We start from the raw sequence: 22,991 nt of genomic DNA, 5'->3' as shown, positions 1-22,991 counted from the left end.
CCAGAGCTGTGCGGTAGAAATCCCCAGTGCTCAGCAGCACAAATGTCATGATGATGATGAGGAGGAGGAGGAGGCAGACTGGCAAACTTCCTCTCCAGTATCCATGGCAACATGATGACTCGAGATGAATTTCTCAGATAAAACAAAGGCCTTCGATGACAGCCAGAGCTTTCGGTCCACTTCACTTATCTGACAAGACTGCACTAAGCACTCTTCCCTATTCTACCACTCACTATGATAGAGCAGGGCCCCGTTTTATCAAAAGATATAATCGATTATAAATTACCTTTATACACAGGCTTCCATAGACTTATGATAGAAATCAACCATATCATCAATGATTACTCTTCAAAAACAGGGCCCAGGTTTTGTCCTGTTTCCATTCAATATTTAAATCCTGAATCCTGCACATTTCTTTCTCAAGTACTTCTTCCTTAGTCAACTTATTAAAGGATATGCCCCATAGGATGCATAATCAATTCTTATTCTCTGGAATGCTTTCACAAAACTTTGATATATTCTACTTGGACAGCCAAGAGAAAACTGCTTAATATCAATGAACCAACATTGAATTTCTATTGCCAAGGACCACTGAGGAACTTCTAACTCTGATCCAGTATAATTGTAATAACTGCATTTATATGGTGCTTCATACACGTGTTTCTAAGCGCACTCATGCTATTTATACAAGAAGACAAAAAAAAAACACAACAAATGTATCATACATTCATTCATAAGCAATGCAGAAATGACCTTTGATAAATCAGAGGATTTTTTTTTTTTCTGGAAAAAAAGTGGTTGAATAAACTTCTTTTATGAGTGTAATGTCAAAATGCAAAGGAGCTTCATGGAGAAATCCTATATTCTCAGGAGGAATCTCCCAGATGGCTGAAAGAGTGTGAGAAGCGGCCGGTGTGACGCAAGTAAGCGGTGATCATGATGACGGTCTTCATTTTTTTATACGGTGTGCACGGTGCTGGCGGTTTGTGAAATTGGAGACATTTGTTGGCATGTGACGGCAAGCATACAAACAATGCAGCAACAACAGCCCTTCATCTTTTTTCAAAAGACTGCGCATGAATATGCGGAGAATTATTTTTCCACAATAAAGGGGAAAACTAGAGGCAACTGCTGCTGGAGAGAGATGGAAATATCTTTGGGATGTCTAACAAACCTTTAAGAATCCATTTGCAACATAAGGATGTCACCTTAGGAGACACTACATGATTATTATCACTATATTACGGAGATGTTAGACATTAAGTGGATAAATTTGTGTTTCCACAATGTTTTCAACTATATTATATCCTATTCATTCCCCTCTTGACTGCTGACAATGCTTAGAACACATTTTTATACACTGTCTCCTTCAGCTGGATCCAGAGTTAATATATTATTTATTATCATAATTTTTTTTTTTGAGTGAGTGATGGCGTGCTCTTTATGATTAAAATGGTCATTTTCTAAACTGCTATACGTTCACAGATGAGCTATTGCTATTTCAAGGTACACTGTGGGAATATTTTATGCCATCTTAAATTGGATATTTCAAACGCAACAAGATGTGCCTATTACAACTTTATAAGTGCAATACATTTAAATGGCATCACTGGGGGTCTTATTTGCAAAATAAACTTGCAGTTAAGAGACTGGACTTGAGATGTTTCCTTATCAGCAGGTACACAAGTTGTTTTCTTTGGCAATAAAAAGTCTTCATTTGATGAGCATCATGCCAGTCTCAAAAGAAACAGCTGACATTTTTTTTTTTTCAATGATACATGAAGAAGACATTTTAAGTTGTCTTCTTCTTAGGACAAAAAGAACATTAAGAAATGCTTCATTTCTTTGAGCTAAGCATAGATCTTAAATTTCTTCTTCTTCATACATGTCATGCTGCTACACAAAGTAATCTTTAGATTGTTATGCTGGTGGAAATAATCAAATGCTGGACTGACAAAAGAAGATAAAAACAGTAAATACATCGTGTCTAAAGGTAAAGATTCTTAACGACATGACAACCATTGCCACAGTGATGTACAGTGAATCCAGCAAATTGAAATGACATCATAACACCTCCTGGGGATACTGTATACAATATTTGAAGGGGCGGGGCAGTAGGTATACTCATACGCCTGACAAGCAGGTCTCTGCATACAAGACACATAAGCCACAAGTTACCATATTCCTCGAGTCAGTACCATTGGTGAGCAATTGTTTGGGTGTATAGAATTTGGCAGTGCAAGGATATTTTGAAAAGAGGGTGAAAGAGAGAAATGAAAGCAGTACAGACTGAACAATATCACAGCATGAGACAAATCCACTTCACTGAACATGTACACATCTTGGAATGCTGGTCCATGGAACCAACACCACGACACAAAGGGTGACGTTCACCTTGAAATTGGTTCCAAGACTACAGATCAGCAATCATTGCATGATAAGGCATAAACACTTCTCATTTGGCTAGTACTGGCTATTGATGCTGTCATGCAGAGACACACAGTTGTAACTAAGTGCCCATCTATTGTACCTTCCATTCCTTCTCATTAGGTTAATCTTAATTCTCTGCGTATTGTTATATCTCCAATAATTTACTTGCTTTCGACTTATTGAGCATTCATTCTTTGGCTCATTAAATTGATTACTGCCCTAACTCTGCGTGACATTTAGGAGAGCTATGATGGGTTCGCAAGGAGAGAAATTCCCTGACTCAAAAAGAGTGAAGCTCATAAAACTGTCTGTACCCATGACTGAATCCAGTCCATGATGGATGTATGATTTGTATCCTGCCCAATCTTCCATCTAGATCCCAATCAATAATGAGCTGGGACAACAAATCAAGATCTCAGGGCAGAGTACGTAATACCTCCACCGTCCAAGTGGTCATACATCAAGCACGAGGCCCCCCTCAACTCTTCTCCCTGCCGCCAACTACGCAGACAAGTGACAAATATTGGCCATGTTCAACAATTTAAAGGAATAGGCCCTCTCAATTTTTCTCTCTACCTTACCATCAAAACAGTCAACAATTCCAAGATTAAAAGAAACCTGAATTCCATCACTATCACTGGAACAGACAATATTTTCCACTAATTCTGAGTATAAAGATATGAGTGGATCATGACTTTGGAAATAAACATTAATCATGAAAATTGTCTGTGAACTGAAACTCTCCCACCAAACTATATACAGAGACATTTTCAGGATTTTGTTTTTCATCAGTCTTCTGTAATACACCTAACTAAAAATCAAATTAATGAATAGATAAATAAATAAATAAGAAGAATGAAAATAATACTAGCATCAGTCAACAAAAAAGTGCAATCCATCCTAATACATTTCTTTTGTCTCACTTGGAAGATATTTGAACAAATGTGGACATATCACACAGGTCTCTGACTGACTGTCTGATGTCAAGCTCTTGGAGCCAATGAACTTGGAAGATGGCTTGGTGGCTGGGGCGCTCACAGAAAGTGTTAATAAATCTAATAAACTCCTGCTAACTGCCTGGAAATGTAGGCTAAGGATGCTACCTGTAGGTATTTTGATGTACCCCTGGTAAACGAACTTTTTTTTTTGCTGGCAGATAAGGTTGTGTTTGGATGACTGATGAACAACAGGTTCCAACACTGTCCATATCCAACGCGTTAGATCCATCCACTGACATTGGATGATGCATCCGGTGTATCTATGGAGACACTACTACAAGATAGTAGGTGGTGATTTGATACCGTTTCTGTACAAAATCTCAGGAAAGGCAATCATAAATGACCACTGCACCCATATTACCCACAAAAGCAATATGAAAAGGTAAAACTGAATGAGACTTGAAACAAAAAATACAAACACAACCTGCAACACGTGAATGAGTTCAGTCCTATTTCATCTTTGAGTGCATGATGTTAGGAGGAGAACATAATTACTGCTCTTCTAATGTGTGTATTCTGTCTCTTCTGTTTAATAGCAACAAGTTTTAATCTTCTTCCCTGGTTGTTCTTGGAACATTATCATGTTGCATCGAGGTGCACACATTACAGTTTCAATTTTAATGGGTACATTTACACTGGAATTCCTGTGGTCATTGCTGTAACCAGGGAGGTGGAATATTCCACCTCCCTGCTGTAACTGTTCTCATTCGCAAAGCACCTCAGTTGGTATCGTTCTCATTCACAAAATACCGTTTTATTTGTGGCCGTAAAGTACACCTCTCCGATGTAAGCACTGCACATACAATGTGTACATGCATCTCTTACGGGGAGAAGAAAGGAAGTGTGTCAGTTCACATGAGAAATGTACCACAGAGCACTGGGTGGTATTACGTTACACGATTCAAACTCAAAGCTTACATGCTTATTTGACACAAAGTTTGAATTACCACCCTAAATACCACAGTGTCTCATAGCGTATATGCATTCACATTACAAAATGCGGCATGAAATACCACAGTAATTTGCAGTGAGCATGAATAGGCCTAATGAGTTTTATATTTGCAAGTAATGAGAGACAATTTCATTGTTTACACCCAGGGGCTTAAAAGTTGCTGATTACCTGATGTACACATATGACCATCAATTACTTGTAATTGGACCTGCATTTTCAAAATTTGACATCAATAAAAAGGCCTTCGGTTAACTATGCAAAACAAGCCAGACAAACACTCTATCACAAGTTTAGTATGACACATAACAACTTTACAAGGACATACCATACTGCAGCGCACCAAAGTGGGGGAAAATGCACAAACCTGCCAATGTTGTCAACATGAGTCCTTTTTCGAAACAACAAAAAATCTGGCAAGCACAACATTTAATATCAATAACATTAGGGAATCCCCTCTCCCCTCTATGTACAAAAATATCCCCTACTTGATAACAGTAAACAATTTCTCAATTCTACCAAAACATGATGTTTTTGAAGGGGAATTACCAGCATGGGCTTTATTCCTTTTGTATACGACATGCACCTCATTTTCTAAACTAGCTTAAAGAGAAAAAAAAAAATCTTCCTGTCAAAGATACACACTGTGATTATTTTTTTTTTCATTCTTCACACTTACAAAGACTGACAAAGTCAATCCCTTAAAATGTGTTTAAGACATCAGATGCCATGTTAGCTGATTATAGCTGTTACACACGTATGACTATCACTTAATTGTAACTGGACTTGCATTCTTCCATGGTCTATTGTATCTGTCTCACTGACCTAGCAAATAATGACCCTGTTGTTAGGATCATTTCCTCTTAATCAGCTAATTCTTGGTGTAACCTCTAAAGTTACACAAGCCCTGGCTTTATGGATTTCATCTTTCATAATACAAGTGACTTGTTCACCTTTACAGATTGTTGTCATGTAAATGACAGAATTGTGACTTAACTTTCAGTGTTTTAAAGATGAATAACTTTGGCGTCTTTTGGCTAATTATCTACTTGAAGTCTCAGTAACCTATGTTGGCCCATTCTGTGACACACTAGCTAGCAATACAAAAATTAAACTAAATGGGCATCTTGGGGAAAACCTCAGAAAATGATGGATATTGACAATTTCATTTTCCACAGCTGATGTTATGTCCATCCTAGCTGTTGGGAAGGTATTGGGCAATACTTTATAACATGAGCCTTGCTTTGACTGGTGAAAAGGCAGATAGTCTAGATAAAGGAAAGTCATCAGGCCAGGGAACATGTAGTATAAATTCCAGTACGTGTTTATTTGCACACAGGTGTGTGTGTGTTGGGGTGGGGGTGGTGCATGTGCACGAGTTGGGGGCGGGGGTTGCAGAATCAATCAGAACTCGATGTTCTGTACTTTCAGAGGGCAGTGAATCACAAAACATTGCTCAAAATATAAGAATACCCATCTAGGCAGCAGGTAACACAGTTGTTGACATTTTCCTAGATCTCATTCGGAAACATGACTTGAAAAAAAAAAAAAGAGAAAAAGGACAGTTTTGAAAGTTAAGTAGTTTTCATCTTTCTTTTCTTTTTCTTTTCTTTCTTTTTTTTTTTTTTACAATCCGGAAAGCTGTCAGATGTCCTTCCTGTGATTTACATCCTGGTAGTCTGCACAAGCAAAGCCATGTTTTCCCCTCTTCTCACAAATGTTGTGATACACCAGAATTCACCCACAAACGGATCAGGAAATCACATCAATGTACTTTACCTCCCATATTCCAACTGATGTTTTTGGTTCCAGTCTAACATGGCATCATTTCTTTTGCACTTGAGAACGATGCTTTCAGACAAGATAGTGATGAATACGGCCTGTGACTCGGACAGAAATAATGATTTTTGTCCGTCCTGCAGAATTGCATTAGTAGGAAACTTGTTCATTCTCCTTCTGTGTGGATTAGTTTTAAATAAGCCTCACTTTAATTCAGACTTCTAAATCCACTCATTTTTTTTTTTTCAGACTCTTTATATGTTCACCACAGACACTGAACTTGTGTATCATGTCATATATCCATGTAAAATCATATCATATCATATTGTGTCATAGTTTAATCCAAAGATGGCATGTGAAACCATAACACTCACAGAATGTATTACTATATATAAAATGAATGAAAGTAATATCTAAACTGCATATTCATCTATCAGAAACAAATGAAAGCAAACTATGAATTGAATCTCCTACCCTTTAAATGCTTCAGATATCCCAGCATCTCATTATTAAGGACAAAGAAGAGTCAACTTCAATGAGCAAATTATACAAACGGTGAAACACTGGAAAAACTGATTCCATGTGCTTATCACATTGAACCAAGATATTGTTAAAGTGGAAATTTTCACATATTTCGCACCACCAGAAACTAGCATGAAAATAAAAGCAAGCAAGTATTTTTGTTTGTTAATATGCACCATTATTAAATCAATGTCTTGATTCCACAGAATTAAAAACATGCAAAATTCACTTTGTCCGGCCAAACGTGAAAAATTACTTGTGTGAAAATATCCGCTTCTACAGTATGCTCGTCTGCTAGGAAATGTTTTGTTAATGGTAGCTACGATCTCCAAGCAAATGCGTGTATTCTGTAATTACCTCATATTGTAAACATCCTCTGGCTTCTTCTGAGAAGATAATTTTGTCTTTTTGAGCCACGAAGCTGCTGCTGCCCAGCGGGAGCATTATTTCTCCGCAAAAGACTTTTTTCTCAATCAAGGGATTAAAATGAGCATGTGTTGGTAGACTAGTAGGATATGTCCCCCGGAAATGTGCAGAGTGACTTTGATTATACTGCTGGCAAGAGATGCAGTAACTGTAAGGCTACCCTGATACCATCCGATATGATGGGAGATAGGGCCTATGCCTCTGCCTATCAGTTCCATAGGTTGTTTCCTTGATGACGCTGTGTGGCTTAGTTGGCCTGAAGAATATCATGTTAAAATCTATGCAAATTTGACCATGTGAAGACCAGCTGACTACATCATCCAAACCTGTGTTCGATACACATCCCTGTCTGAGTACACTCTTGACCCATACTAAATAGGTTACAGTTCAATCAGCAGACATCTACTCCATATTTTTCTTGTGCTGTAGATACACGTATATACAGCGATTGCTCATATGTTGACCTCTGAAGGTAGGGAACTAGCTAACACTAATTACGCATCCATGCAGGACAATTATTTTATCAGCACCAGTTTGCTTGTCTTTACAGCAATTTTTGGGCATCACAGCAATTAGTCTTCAAATTTGTGAAAATGCAAGTAAAAGGCAACCTCAAGACTTGAAGCCGACCTGCCCTTCACAAATGAGTTTCATAAATGCTGACAGTAATATGGCTTCCTGTACGCAAAAGCACTGAACATCCTTCCTAGATGAACGACTGACAGTTTGTGAATCTGTGACTGACCCTTAATTCATGAGCGGCAGCCAAATATGTTTCTTTCCTTCACAGACAGCAATAATAAACTTCTGAACACTGTTGACACTTGACTAATGCCTCCCAAACCACACAAATTGACTTTGCCTCATGATGCTGCTCCCAATGTGCCTTTTTTTACGTGGGTTAGCTGTGACAGGATGGAGACAGTGATGGCAGCACCCAAAAAATCCTGCAGCCAATGAACTTTTACACCACCGCAATAAAAGCCTGGCAGACAAACGGAAAGACAATGCAAAAGCCTATCAGGAAGCACACTAGAAAAAGTAGATTAAAGAACTTCATCACACATTCAGTTTGACTGCAGATAAAACAGTAAAAATATGGACCTGTGCAATTTTCTTTAAAACTGGATCAATTACATTGAAATTATGGAATTTCATAGTTTTACACAATTTAGGACAGTGCTATCAGGCACATTCACATTAATGATAGTTCTACACTCACGTAGGGCAAGTGACGAATATGAAAATAGCAACAACAAAGTATGAAGAAGACGACTGGAACACTGGCAGCCCACTCAGGTGTGATAAAGTCACAGTCCCACTTAACTTGGGATCATTGTGATATGATAGGGACTAGAGGGATTCCAAAATCTTTATTCATTGACAAATGAGTTTAAAAACATCTGCATAAATTTGCAATGAAAGAAGGACAGCAGATCATCAAGTAATTTCAAGAACTGCAAGGGTTTGATATTCACATACATCTAAAACTTGACATGCTCACAAGCACAGTACTGTAAAACACGACATTTTCGCGGCATGAAATTTTTGCGAACTAGAGCCGACGGTCTTTTTCGTGGCATGAAATTTTCGTGAGTTGTCTCTGACATTCAGTGCATATAGTGCATTTTAGTGCATATAGTGCATTTTAATTTCATGAATCTTGGCTCTTGTGAAATTCGTGAAATTAAAATGCATGTAAACATTCCTCGTTTTACAGTATACACAATTTCAAAATCAGAAGGTGCCTATAGCAGCATCCGAATATTAAATCCCTACCAAATCTGACTTCTTAAATGGTGATTAATATGACTCTTTGTTTCTGTCATGTAATCATATTATTGAGGTCATAAGGGCAGTCACCACTAAATATGTGGCTTTTTTTACCATGGAAAATGTCACACTGATATTTTGATGTGTCTGGATGCATTGTTGATTACAACAAAAGCCACAGCTATAAAATGAAGATCATGTCATTGGAAATTTGAAACTTGTTGACACTGCCTACACGGCAGCTTGCAAAGGAGGAAGTAAGAAATAAAGTAAACTCGGGCACAAAGTTTTCTCCTTGTCAGTAAGGACAATAGGAAGATAGCTGGTGTGCATGCCTTCATTCAGTGCATTTGTCAATTCTAGGATGCTGACAAATATGTAGCTCATGATTTTTTATTCTTTTTTTTTGTGTGTGTGTGTATGTGGTGTGTAACAGATAAACACTTTTGGCATAATGACTGTTGTTTGTAGAAGGGGTGGTGGTTAAGTCAAGAGGTAAAGGACATCAAGAAAAAGTGACAATCACATAATCCACATTCATTGCAGAAATCTTACGTTGCAGTCTCATGTCAGAAGGATCTACAATCAAGCTTCCAAGTGTGCAGGTAGCATCTACAATGTAGGTCTTTGTACAAAAAGATTGTTCTGAAGTTATCATTGTAGTCTAACCTCTGGAAATATTTTTTGAAGCTTTGACAAAACAAAACATGCAGAACAGGACTTTTATTATACGGTATGAAATGTACTTACTTCAATTTGAAGCTTTGACATACATTTAGCTACACGCACAGAACGGGACTGCTTTTTTAAGGCAAGAGATATACTCACTTCAGTAGCAACATATTACCAAACTTAACTTTGGTTTGAGATTGAATTTTGTCAAATTAATCACTACTCCGGCCCCAATGACGATGAGACATCTCACCACAGTTTTGCACGGAGCCGAATCAAAACTGACATCATCTATGACTAAGCCAATCACGAGGGCCGAACTCATCACCGTGATACTGCATGTAACTCATGAATGATGACCAGAATCAACCAATATCAAAACTTCTTTTTTTTTTCCATGAATACAGCTCTGCATGAGCAGGATAGCTCTAAAACTTTGTCCTTCACTTCTGTGTCCTTTGTTTTTCTTGTTATTTGGAAGGTCTTCAGTGGATTATATGACGCAGATGTAAACTTGTACACTTGATAGATTTTGTAGATCATGTCACAGGAAGCTACTGTCAATATATCAGTCTTCTTTCACTGGCCTCCACATACAAATTTTCAGAACTAAATTTCACAGACCAGACCTTTTTGTCACATTCAATTATGAAATGAAGGGATTCTGACAGGTCTCATCTATGGCCTTGACATACTTTTCACAAACTCAGCACTGACCAACTTTGTTCACAACCAATGTGACTGAATGCTTCTGATGCATTGATAAGTTATGATCACCTTTAGAAGCAAAGGAGCTGTCACTTTTGGCACTTCAAGATATTTGTAGAGTATTCATATATTAGCAATATGATATAGGTCATTTGAATTTCATTGTGCAAGCATTCAGACGCACTGCTCTGAGAGGCAGTCATAATTGACTGAATGTACTAATCACGGGCTCTAGTGCAGGATTATGACCTTGTAGCTGTAGAAGCTCATTTAATATTCATGAGGCTCAGTAAGGACTCTTTTTAGAAAGAGTTTGAGTCAACTCAGCCCATACTACATGCAAACCAAACCTACTTCACATCTCAACATGAGACCGCACAGTCATGACCAACACATAAACCATTCAGAACTATTGTTTGGAAAGACCAGATTTTCAATATGCAAATTATACCAAAAATTATTTTTTCACTATGATGTACAGCAGTACCTCATTAAAAAAAAAAGAAAAAGAAAAAAAAAAGAAAGAAAGTAGTCTCAAACTTGAAAATCAAAACAAGATGGGTCGAGTCAGAGTATGTAGTAAATGATGATAAAAAGATGAAAGCCAGTACTATCTCAATCAGCATCAATTTGATGGGCATTTACTCCCAATGGCAAGGTTTGATGAGGATTGAGCATAGCTGGAACTCATCTAATCCGCCCTTCCACGAACAGAAGGCAAGACTAAAATCCCAGCCCCCCTCCAGCACTGAAGAGAGGGGCTGACAATGACAGCTCTCCCACAAAATCTCAAGAGAGGGTGAAATAAAGCTCTGCAAAAACTAGCATGAAATGGAAAAGCAAATAACAAGGTTTTTCAGCCGTCGTCCCAAATGCATTTCTTTTTTCTTTTCTAGTCCTGCCTGCACGGAATGTCAGCAACTGGCTGATTTTGAGGAGGGAAAAAAAAAATAATCTACCTATTGTGAGGGAATTCCGATAAAATTCAACCTTCTGCCTTAGAGAGACATAAAACTGAAAATAGCACGGGAGGAAATGCGTGTGACAAATCATGAAGAATTCAGTCCTGCACCTTTAATCTACCCGACAGATGGAAGGAAATTCCCAAGACCATAACTTTGGCGTTAATCTGCTGAACAGAAAATCAAAAGCACTGACCTTCCCACACACTGTGAGATAGTATATAAGTGGTAGAAATGTTATTAAATAAATCAAATCTACAGGCATTGTGTTCTGTCTCCTCCTCCTCCCCCCTCCCCAACACCCCAACAGAGAGTCAGATGTGCATTGTTATAAAGACCTGAATATGAGTAGGAATATATTCTTGAGGAAGGGAAGCAGCCTCGCCACTTAATCATGCAGCTATGAAATTGATATTGAGTTAACAAGCAATAATAAAGATGCAAATGTGCAGGTCAAACATTTACACACTTCACACAAGTCAAGCATACATCAATTACCCTCTTTCTGGTTTTGTGTTTGAAAAGAATCTTCATTTTGGTCAGTTTGAAATCATTTCTGATATCCATGTTGATGATGAGAATTCATACGTCTTCAGAAACCAGCAATTCCTGCAAGCTTCAGCTCTTCATAGTTTCTCCCTCTCTCTGCTCTTTTATATGATGAACATCAGAAAAATGACCACTAATGTACAACTTTTACTGTAAATTCCCTTTAAGATATGTTTAAAAAAAAATCTTTTTGTGCATCATAATATTTTGTGGTGCCATAATTTAATGTTTATTTTTTAAGAAATATGAAAATAAACTAGGCACCTATAGGGGGCCTAACTGAAAACTGGAAAACAGAAACATGTATTTGACAGCAATGAAGCATTCTAGCAAGTCCTTCCAAAGTCTCTAATACCCAACATGAACATGGCATAGATCATTAGAATGACATATCAAATTTGAGACACAACTGTGCCAGCTGGATATGGGGTGAGAAAGGAGACTCTGCCTTGTTTCAAGAAGTACCTAAAAATCTCTTTTATCAAGACAATGATGTGGAGCTAATGGTGGCAGGAACATCTCATCATGATCACCATGGAGCATCTCAGAAAGGAGGGGAAGGGGGGGGGGGGGAAGGGAGGGAACTAAGTCTTCAAGAGATCTGAGGAGCCAAAGGTGGGCTTGCCGCTAAGCTCCCGAGATCACATGTGTGAAAAGATGGGATTGTGTGGTAGCTTGTCAGTCGAAAGTAGCAGCTTTGTGTGCAAGGAGAGAAAAATGGGAATGAGAATCATTCAGCCCCATTTCCTCCCCCCCCCACCCCCCCCCCCCCCAACTGATGTTAACTTTCTTGGCATGCACGCCCGCTTCTAAAACACTCTCCTAGTGTTTAAAACCAGGATACCATTGCTAGTACCACGATATCTTATGAGTTTACTTCACAGCAAGGCAGAAGAAAATCAGTAAGACATCATGCTGAAAAAAAAAAGAGGATCTCATACAGAATTAGGACTGATATCAACTGACACTCCAATATTGCGTCTCAGACTCGGACATGTTCACATCATGACTATGTAATATTTGCACTATAAACAGGGAAGAATCTGATCTTATGTATCTGCACACGACGAGGAAACATGACATGTGCTCAGTTAGGAAAAAGAAGGGAAATGTGAAGGCTATTCATAACTTTTACAACAACAAAAACAGCAAACAAAGGGAGATAAATGAGACCATCAACTAACTGTCCATGCATGGTGATCAAAATTTGTTAGTTACAGAGAAAATGTTGCTCATGTAGAGATAGTAGGGCTCACAAGAGAGGCCTAATCTCAGGCAACAACAGACTGTATTCCATGCTGTGGGAATTCATGTGAGAGCTTTGATTTGTTCAGCCACTGTTGTACAAGCACGACACAGCAGGCCATGGCCCAAGAGTGCAGCTAGGACGGTGTGGCAACTCAAACGGAAGGTAAGCAGGGGAAGAACACAGTGAGGTTCATCCTTCCGCATGAGAGATATATGACATTCTACCGCTCAACCCAAGTCTGTTCACTTCAATGCTCATCACTATACATCCCTTGGTCAAAAAGATTTACACTCTTCAACCAGCATCAACTTGAGATATCATATAGGCCTATATTTTTCTTGTACTTCCTGTATTGATTTCCACTCAAAAATGTTTCCTCTCTTATCACTCTGACCTGCCAAGCACAGGAAAGGCAAGACAGATAAAATTTGTTCGTCAGTAAATCATGACCACTCAGTTGGCCATGATTTTGTTTAGGAACAAGTCGTGAATAATAGTCTAGAACAGAGAGAGCACCCCCCCCCCCATCCCTCCCCCCCCCCCCTAATAAGACACAGAAGACAGTATATAAACAACACTGCCACACTTAGCGGATGGGAAAAAAAGTTCAGATGCACCCTAGCTGGGAAGTGTGCATAGGTGATTTCATCTAATTCTCAAAATTAATCTAAAATTAATCAAGTTCCCAGCAAATTTCAGCATGTGTGGTACTGTGAGAAGGCCAACAGTGTCATTCATAACAGAGCAGGAAAGCATAAAAGGGGTGAGGGGGGTGGTTTGAAGCATGTGATGTGAGTAAAAAGTGCAAGGTAGATTTGAACTTGGGCAGCTTTAATTGAATTGCACTCCCTCATACGCGTTTGTCACAAATTGTCAGATGGATTGTCAAATTCATACGCCAACAATGTAAATTTCAGCTCCAAGTCCGAACGCCAAGCGAGCAATAAAGCTCAAAAAAGTGCATTCTGTAATACCACATTGACATTTTTCACGGAGGAGGGGAGGGATTTTTGTCGTGGCATGATTTCAACCTGTGAAATTAACAGAAGCTGCAATGCCCTTTTCAGAAGGTGAGAGAGTGAGAGAGAGAGAGAGAAAGTAAGAAAAAATATATATTTCTACTTTTGCATGAATATGTGCAATATTTAATAAAGTTGAAAGTTTGGGGAAAAACAAGATTCATGCGTTTCACATACAAATATTTTAAGCTTCTGTATTAATGTGGGATGAAGTTTTCCATGAAATCACGGCAGGAGAAAGGGGATAGATGGAAGGTGAAGTGAATATATCTGAGAGTAAGGGCAGGCGACTCTTTTTCTCTTTTTCATCTCTCTATCCCCATTCTTTGGAAAGCCTTGCTTGACAAGTTTGACAGAAGTATGACAGAAACAGAAAGGCTTTTAAAGTAATCCACACACACCTTTTGAAAGACAATATTATATATGAATGGATATGAATTACATGGGGAAAAAATATTGTCATAGTTTTCTTGATGCAGTTATCAAAAAGGAAAAACTTTCAGAATTTAGAGTTTCATAAACACTGTTTACCCCCTACACTCAAATACCCAAGACACGCCATACACACAAACAGACAGGTCCAGCAAACACAGAGTTAAAAAGTTTTAGTCTTCCTGGAAGTTAGGGTACAGTGTGTGACCTTATATTCATGACGATGATGATGATGATGATAATGATGATGATGATGATGATGATAATGATTCTCGGCATTTGTATGGCGCCATATACTGTATCCGTTTAAAAGACATTTAAAGGCGTACACTCCTCCAAGAAATTCATTAGCCGAGTTCACACGTACAAATTAGCGGGATGACGATCGCGATGCTCATCCCGAGTTTTTTTGCGAGCGTCCACACGTACCAAATTAGCGGGATAGCGATCGCGATCGGTATCCCGCTAATTTGGCGAGCGTCCACACGTACCGAATTATCCCGCTAATTGCCGATAGAGATAACAGCAAAGCCTGCAAACTGGGTCACGCAGCGCCCTTCTCTATCACTGCCTGCACGCACTTACCTTTGTCCATTGTCTTTTACGCGTCAGTGGTGTGGTTCGCGCGCTGTTGTTGTTGTGCTCCAAAGAGGTGAAGGACCTCTTCGCAGAGGCCTCGCTGTTGTCATGTGCGCATTGCATGATGGGATGTAAAAACTCGAGATTGTAATCCCGACCATTCACACGTACCAGCGTGGGGCCAATTATCCCGCTAATTGGCGAACCAGCGCAAGATTTCTTGGGATTAGCATCGCGATGCTTATCCCGCTAATTTTCGGGTTTTTTCTGTCCACACGTGCAAAAAACTCGGGATGACGATCGCGATGCAAATCTCGAGATTTGTATCCCGCTAATTGGTGTACGTGTGAACCCGGCTATCACTTCACCAAGTTACACCGCAAGTCAAAACAGCACTGTCATTGTTTACTTCACTGTACATGCAATAACAAAGACCAAAACAAAAACAAAAGATGCCCCAATTCCCTCGTAAGCATATTAAAGTACGAATGTTGATGTCATCATACAGAATGTATCATCATCTCTCCAGGAATGATTCACAGGTGAAAGAAGGTATGATGCTGTCTACAACCTTTGGTATCATGTTCTCAGATAGAGAAAGCTAACACCAACACAGGGAAGTATTAGGGTACCCAGTCTATACGCTAATTGAATTAATTCAAAGAATTAGTTAAATGGGTTTCCATCATGACAAGGAGAGTTTAATTGTTTAATTGAATTGCATTTTGTCATTCCTGGGCGCTCATCGGCCTGCTGTTTTGAAAGATGCGGGGCCCCTTCTCTCAATTAGTGGCTTCCCTAGCATGGGATGGTTAAAGACTTTAAGGCTCATCGATATCAACAACTAGCTTCAAGTGCTACATTATGAAAAGGGTCATCTAGGTAGGCAAACACAATTGGTGGCAGCATAACATCAACATTTTATCTCCGTTACCTTCAATGCTATCACAGTCAAGTTTGTTTGGTAGAACAACATAGGTGGACTGAGACATATTTTACAGTTTGTCACAATCATATTCCGTGTGTTGTTTGTACAACTGATTGATTTCAAGTCAAAATGCTACTCTCCTGTCCGCTAGAAAATCTAGGAAGATCTCCATTGGAGTATTTTCTGATGTTGAGTAGAGTACTTGCCCTAGTGATGCACAGCTGATTTACTTGCAATGGGATGTGAAAACCAAAGCCTTCTAGTCTATGATGCATTCCCCCCCCCCCCCAATATTCTCCTTCCCCCTGCCTTTTCCTTTTCCCTCATTCCACATCAACAAGAAAGTGTCAGGCCCCTCCACTTCTCGGAGGGCGTCTCCCGGCAGCCGCAAGGACTCTTGTCGCGGGATTTCACACGCATCCACGGTGTCTGACATTTAAGCGGTGGCACCTCGAGAATTGGATACGCATCTTCCAGGTCGCACACGTCGGGCCGGCTGGAAAAGTGGCACGCACTGATGAACTCCTTTTCTCTCGCGCGATAGATCCAAGTGCTACGTAGCGTGAGGTGGTTATGAAGGATTCATATTTGAAGAGAGCTGGGTTTCCTACCACCCAAGAGGATGAAGGAAGGTACTTATGATCATAAACACTTCCCCGGTTCCTCATACAGAGAGTTCTGTCTCTCAATATTAGTGATAACGTGTTATCCCAAAGAGCCTTTTCAAGAGTAGGATTGGAGTTCATGAAGTATCATTAATTAAAACATTATGAGAGATGTTTATACAAGTTTTAATGTAATGTAGAAATTTCATTATCTTTGGCAAAGGCATACTGAAATGTTCTGACTTAATATCTGGTTTGGTCTACAAATTCATCAAAATTCTTCTGAGATGAGGTTAATAGCAAAGGCTTCAGTGACAATGCCAGGAGTTGAGGGCAGGACTGACAGTGTGATTATTCTCAACTCAGATAGTGGCTCATCAAGTATGAACATCACTTCATTCAATTCAGGCTTCTAATTGGAAATTTCCCTCACTATATCATTTTTGTTGTTGTTGTTGTTGTTGTTGTTTACAAAGCTACTGGAACACTTTTAGTCCTCAAAATAAATAGGGAAGAAAACTTACAAATAACTTTTTTTTTCACATATCACTCTGTCTCCAAAACATGTTAGAGGTGTTTGACAGGCTTTGTTTGTTTGTTTGTTTTTTTCCTGCATGCTGACTTTGGCTAAGAATAGACACATTAGAGACAGGGCAACTAAAATACAGTAAATTCAAATATAGGTCTTCCTATATAGGCCTAGATGCCCTTTGCGATTCTAGATATGACAAGGAACAGCATGGAGAAATGTACTGTCTCAATCAAAACATCAGATAACTTGTGATAACATCGGCATAATACATAGCATGTACATTATTTTCTGGACATATCTTTCCAATGGAAAACCCCAGCATGCAAGGCCCCTAAGATTGGAGGTTGGATGAGGAAGGAGGTTGGATGAGGAAGGAGGTTGATGGCTAAGGGACTTGGAACATCTAGGGAAAGAAACCACTGGAAACATCAGTTTTGCTCAATTTTCTTCATGCCTACAGTTTTGTATGTAGAGGAATAGCTCCTCCTACGACCCTCCCCCGTTTCATTTCCGCAGACGGGCAGAGGATGCACCAGTACAGTCGCAATTTGATTGAGGAATCCAGACTCTGCTGTCTGTCAGGATCAAGACACATGCATTAGAGCGTGTACATAATTTACCCATCTAAACTTAGAGGATTTCGTTATTGGGGGCCATGTAGGGTGGAGGGGGGTAAAGGGAGGAAGGAGCAGAAAATTCTCAAGTTTGGAATGCATGGTCAAATCACAACACTTCCGTGATGAATGCTAGATGGGCGGAAATATTGAAAGCATACAAATTGTATCTCCATAAAAATGTAATCAGCTATATACTGTAAAACATGAAATATTCGCGGCACGAAATTTTCGCGAATTGGAGCCGACGGCCTTTTTCGCGGCAAGAAATTTTCGCGAATTGCCTCTTGCGTTCAATGCATATAATGTAGATAAGAAATTTTGCGTGCATTTTAATTTCGCGAATCTTGGCGCTCGCGAAATTCGCGAAATTAAAATGCACGCGAACATTTCTCGTTTTACAGTAGTCGTTTGTACCACTACTTCTCCATCAAAGAATCTTAGCAGGGGTCCACACAACTTTCTTCTAACCCTTCCTAGACTCGTCTCGGCTATTCCTCGTGCATCCCAGCACTGTCCTGATTGCAATTATCAGATCCTTGTCTATTTATAGACACACTGGCTACGATGATGATCCATCCCGTGGAAGATTCAAAGTAAGATGCGAGATTAGTTTTGATCTCCCTCATCATCGTAAAATCCACCATCATAGTGGGCTCTTCTGGCAGGTTTGAGCCTCTGTTTCTGACTTTTCTTTTCTTTCTTTTTAGGAACCCAAGCCGAGACCATCCATTTACCTCACAGAATCTTACTGAATTAAGACCGTTTCAATCCACTACTTCCTGCTTTCTGTGATTCTGCAGACAAGAAAGTTCCTGCAGAACAGAAGTAGACTTAACCCGTTGAGGACGAGTCCCGAGTATACTCGGGCAGGTGTCTAAGGGATGTGCATGTTATAGCAAAATCTGTCTGTTCTTAACAGGTTAATGGTAGCAGTCATATGGGATATGCACTGTACACTGAGCAGAAAAACAACACAATCACAAAACCCAAAACATTTTTAGAGTCTTCAGTTTGTTTGTTTTTGTTTTTGTTTCAATACAGCAGCAGGACAAAATTTTAAGTCATGGCATCATTGTGGAGATCAGCCCTCTTGTGAATAGCAGACTCCTTTTTGAAGCATTTCATCATACTTCTGACCTTTTGTATGCAAAATGAGGACATTAGACAATGTTTATGTCATAATGAAATTATGCAACAACCAAAGCCAAAGTATGCTCAATTGAGTATCTTTCTTTTTTTGTAGACTCCACAACCAAGGCAACGACCTCTAATATGCATCTACAACTTCTACAAGAATGCATCAGAAAGAACAGTCACCTGCTTAATTCAAATTGCACATCTCCTAATCATACACACTGGGTAATAGTGATACACGTATTGTAGGGCTGCGAATTGGATTAGGGAATAATGGAAATTGGGTTAATCGAGAAACCAAGCTCTTAATCACACTTTGTACAATATTGCATCTGGCACAATCCACCAGCAGGGTTACGCAAAAACATTCTAGTCTTCCTTTTCCTTTATTAAAGTGGCACAAATGACTTTTTAATGAAGAAATTAAATACTGAAATAATATCGATAGATAAATGAGCACCTGACATTTTTATTCTCCATGACTGCAAAATGGTGGTTGTATTGGTCTCATATTATCATTTTTTAGTTGGTATCTTAGCACCAAGAAACCTTGTACATGAATCTGGCTTTCACTGAAAATTGCTTCATTTCATTCTTGTAAGTCAATATTACATTCTATTCAAGGCATTCAAATCTGTGTATTCATATACTCACACAAAGCTGGCTCTTTTGTAAACATATTATCAAACTACACTTATTTCAAGGCTTAAAAAGGGAGAACAGGGAAAATACAGGCATCCATGAGCACTGATGAGTGCTAGAACTACGAAGTTAATGGAATAGAATACCATCCTGTTTTTGTCTCACACAAAACCAACAAGAACACCACTTCCCATTGAACAGGACATGAATTTATTGCAGTAGCTTGTGTTTGACAGATATGTGTACTTTATCTCAACGTGCATTAATCTATGAGTGCTGTACTCTCATGCATGTGTGCACATTTACATCAAAGTACCAAGCATCTACAGGCATATCTGCATAAGCTGGCAGATTGCAATACGTCAAAACTACAGTAAAGTTTTCTACAAGCCATTGTGGGAAGAAGACAACACTACACCATACTGTTTCCCCGTTCCCAACAATTCGTACTGGGAGAAACAGCACAAAGACTGTAATCTTTTCAGATTACAAAACACACAGTGTGGAGATAAATTGCTATGCCAGGTTGTAACACAATTCCAAATGTCCACTAACAAAAACAGTGATGAAAACTTTTTTTTTTTTTGGGGGGGGGGGCACATAAGCTAAAAAAACAAGAAGTTACAAATATATAGAACTTGAGAGTTGGCGTTCATCACCATCTTTTTTTCTTTTTCTTTCTTTTGCTCGCCTTGTATACGGACACATTTTGCTTGCATGTTTCACATATCATGGGTCATATCCTTCATAACACCACTTCCTGCAACAAGTATTGTTTACTCCCTTGATGTTCTCCCCCCCCCCCCCCCCCCCAACATCACATCCTGGCAAATCATATTTCTATATTTCATGGCTGTTCCAAATATCCCTGGCACTGACATTCCACACAGGTGCGGTATACCGGTAGCATAAAGTCTAGTGCCAGAGGCTAAACCTTGTTTTACCATCTGCCGGATGTTTTTGATGGTTTTAGCCTATTTCGAGGGTGCTGAATCCAAATCTGGATGATGCAGCCTTTGTATCCTTGATGTGTTTTTGTTTTTGTTTTTGGGGGTTTTTTGTGTTTTTTTTTTTTTTTGGGGGGGGGGGCCACCAAAATCTGGAATTCCCACATATTTCTGATTTATAGTGAAATAACAAAATGAAGTTACACAATCTTTGACTATAATGCAAAAAAAAAAAAAAATAACAATTTGCTGTTAAATTAGCCAAGTTTCAAAACAGTCTTAGAGCAATCAAATTACTTTTCCTATCTCTACCTACAGTCTATGCTTCAGAGACCTTTAATCTATGATACAACTTTTCACAAATTTAGAATTATGCATTTTGTCCCCATGCCGCTCCAACAAGATGAAAAAAAAAAAAAAGTTTACACATAGCAAACATGAGACAGTCTACAGTCATTTGATTTGCTCCAGTATGGACAACCTTCAGGCTAACAAGTTCAATATGCTTCTACTACGTAACAGAGACATGAAGAGACATGCAGAAGTGAATGATATTTTGCTGTTATGAATGCGTGATTTCTTTTACTGTGTAGTAGCAAACATGATACGCTCATTACATTTGAGCTTTCCACTCGAGGTCTGTACTGATATACTAAGGTGGCCTATTTAAAAGTTGTGAAAGTACACACAGTGCAAGGCCTACACCATTGTACTGGCTGCAAAGGTTCATCTGCATAACAATAGCTTCCGCCCAGTCTTACTTCAGCTCAATGACATATTCCTCTTGTCTGTCGACAAAAGGGGCCATGACATCAAAAAAGGGTCAATCAAATATTTGTAATGCTACAATGCACTGCATCACATATATCTTCTTGGGGACCACTTGGGACCCTATGTTATACATAATATATCATGCCTCTCATGAGTAGTAACCATTTCAGAACTACTCTAGAACAAAATTACTTTAAAAAAAAAGACATTTTGCTTATGTGCTCTGATGTTTGGAAGTGTATACTTGTCACTACAGTGTTTCTGGCTCCTTCTAGTAAGGATGTAGTGGGCTGTGGAACGTGGAGACAGGCGAATGTTCTGAATTTTGAGACTAATGTAGCAAATTCATGAGTAACATTTATGACGATGAGTGACATATTGATCTCGGAGCATTGCATTCAATGCATGTGTCATGGGGAAATGTCAATCATGAGTCTGTCCCCAAAGACTAGCAGAAAGGGGGAGGGGCAGATTATCACACATTGTCTGGCTGTGCTATGGCAATATTTGTGCGGTGTATGAGGCCTGTGTGACGAAAGAGAAAAGCTGCCAGGCATGTCGGGGAATAGAATACAATGTTCATCGCAACAGAATGTGTAATTATGGCAAAATATCTGCCACGGTATTCATTTTGGGAAAAGGCACGCTATACAAACAGAGTGTGGAAGAGACATACAGGTGGCTATTGGGAGCTAAATCTGAATGTGTGTTGATACGGTCCCCACTTGGGTCACAATGCACACTTAACTAGAAGAGTAAATCCCTTTCACTCATGTGTGCTACATTGAAACTAGTCAATGTGATACATTGAAACTAGTCATGCCCAAAGGACAGATTTTTACTATAAAGGTGAATCAGTCAATTCCTCAAGTGACGGGATTAGACTGTTGAAAGAATAAATGTGGTTTTTGTGCTTGAGTACGGAAGAATAACAAAGAAAATTCAACAACTTCTTGCCTTCACAAGCAGTTCACATACAAGAGAGGCAATGGCCTAACAACCACCGCAATATTTCCTTACTCGTACACTCACCATCATAAAGTAATCAAACTTTCAATGGTCGTTTGTTCATCGACAGAGAGATTTCACATAGGCCTACTATTACACTCATCTAAATGTATAAAACAATCCCCAATACATGACAAATAGTTCAATTCACAGAGGTGGTTTAACAGATAAAAGACAAAATACATTTCTGAATATCATGCATTTCATGTCAAAAGTTTTGCTTTGAAAGTCAGTGATTGTCTAGTACCTACTGAGCGAGTGAAAATGGTTGAATGTCTCAGGATACAAATGGTAACAAGAGAAAGCATGACTCACAAGAAGTGCCTGGGAAAGAAAAAATCTTGAAAAGTGAAATTTGACCACAGTCATTAATGGACTGTGCAAATCGCAGAGAGCAAACAGTACATAAAGCCAAGGAGTGTGTCTGATAACTCCTTGGTAAAGCTCACATATCTGGATTTCAAAACAAGGCATGCATGAGACTGTAAAAAAAAAACACATACACAAAAAAAAATGTATGCAAATTATATCAGTATGATTGCATAGTCTTTTTTTGCCATCATTCTTGAAGAATCACTCATGCACACTGTTACCATTCAAAATGAAACACATTTATATGTTATTGATAGTTTGACTGCTACATAAAATGTTAACAGTATCTTTTTAATGGTATCTCTTCTAGCTCTACTAAGCCGAGGGAGGTAACATAAAAGTAAAGTAACCTGGCACGGTAATTACTTGAGGAGCAGAGTTCCACGTA

General features: G+C 39.0%; 1 protein-coding gene across 1 annotated transcript in view; it reads right to left on the bottom strand.

Moving 5' to 3' along the window:
- LOC140232923 (uncharacterized) overlaps positions 1-22,991 on the bottom strand; it is a 107,265-nt gene that overhangs the window by 52,221 nt on the left and 32,053 nt on the right. The gene's annotated exons all lie outside the window — the stretch shown is intronic.

Source organism: Diadema setosum, chromosome 9, assembly GCF_964275005.1.
Source record: "Diadema setosum chromosome 9, eeDiaSeto1, whole genome shotgun sequence".
In the NCBI taxonomy this organism is placed as follows: domain Eukaryota; kingdom Metazoa; phylum Echinodermata; class Echinoidea; order Diadematoida; family Diadematidae; genus Diadema; species Diadema setosum.
The sequence above is the reverse complement of the archived record's forward strand: the minus strand, read 5'-3'. Positions and strand labels throughout refer to the sequence as shown.